The sequence below is a fragment of the Frankliniella occidentalis genome, unplaced genomic scaffold (assembly GCF_000697945.3).
Source record: "Frankliniella occidentalis isolate FOCC.00 unplaced genomic scaffold, Focc_3.1 Scaffold370, whole genome shotgun sequence".
Lineage (NCBI taxonomy): Eukaryota > Metazoa > Arthropoda > Insecta > Thysanoptera > Thripidae > Frankliniella > Frankliniella occidentalis.
The window spans coordinates 11626-12759 of NW_026267493.1; positions in this window are offsets into that span (position 1 = coordinate 11626).

Consider the following 1134-nt stretch of genomic DNA (forward strand, 5'->3'; position numbering starts at 1 on the left):
TGTCAAGTAAATTATAATTTATATCGAAATAAATGTCTATTTTTATCCGCTACTGGGTGTGTACGTCGTGTTACCACTGCCCTGTCTCCCCTCGGGTAGAGCAACCCAACGGTCGTTCTCTCTCTACTCCCTGCCTCCTATTCCTTGCCCCCCCCCCCTTTTCTCACTCTCTTTCTCTCTCTCTCCGCTCGCTCTCTTTCCCTCTAATATCATCGTGTCGCGCTTTATTTAAAAGTCAGGCAGCTCGCCAGCGCCACTCAAAATACCGCGCCGGCCGGCTATCAATACGGCTGACGGCGGAAAGGAGAATACCGTGCCGCCACACCACGGTCAAGTAAGCGGCCAAACAGCGAGCCGGGCAGGACCGCGCCGCTCCATTCAATCGCACCGTGTTCATTGATAACACTCGGAGACACGACGACGGTGAGCCCGAGGGCACAGCGTTCAATGAGAGAGGAGTGTGCGAGGATGCGCAGTGCACGGCATTCGTGTTCCTACTTATCGAGTCCCGCGCGTTCAAGGCGCACACCGCGCAAGTCGTCATCGTCAGCTGTTGTTGAACTCCCGCGGCTGCTGCAGCACACTGACCATCCCTTGCGACCCCCGTAGTATCCATCCACCGCTCGGAAGGTCGAGTCGAGTCGGTTTTAACACTACAGCGGTGGCGGTGCTGCCAGAAGAATGGCGATCAATTTCGGCCGTAACGACGTCGTGTTGGTTGGTCTCACTGACCCGATTCCCCTCCGACAGAAAATAAACACACCGCCTAGAGTCACCGGGAGGGAGTCTCATCAGGGGGCAGGCAGGCAGCCGCCAGGCAGCGTGCAGGTTGGGCTGCCCACCTCCGCGGCGGCGGGGCTGCATCCGTCCTCGCCAGCTGCTGCTGCTGGAGGAGGCTAGGAGGCTCGGCGCGCCCGCGAGCCCGGCAGCCCAACGGGCGCGGGAGAGTAAGCGTGAGCGGGGCCATTTAAACCAACACGCGCGCTGGAAAGAAAGGAGAGCAAAAATAATGCGTGGGCCGAGAGTGTGTGAAGTATTGAGAAATGCAGACGACTTCCTTCATTAGGCCGGTGGTGGTGTGCGTGGTGGTGAGATTGCGGCAGCACAGAGGCACACTATATTTTTCACACTTCG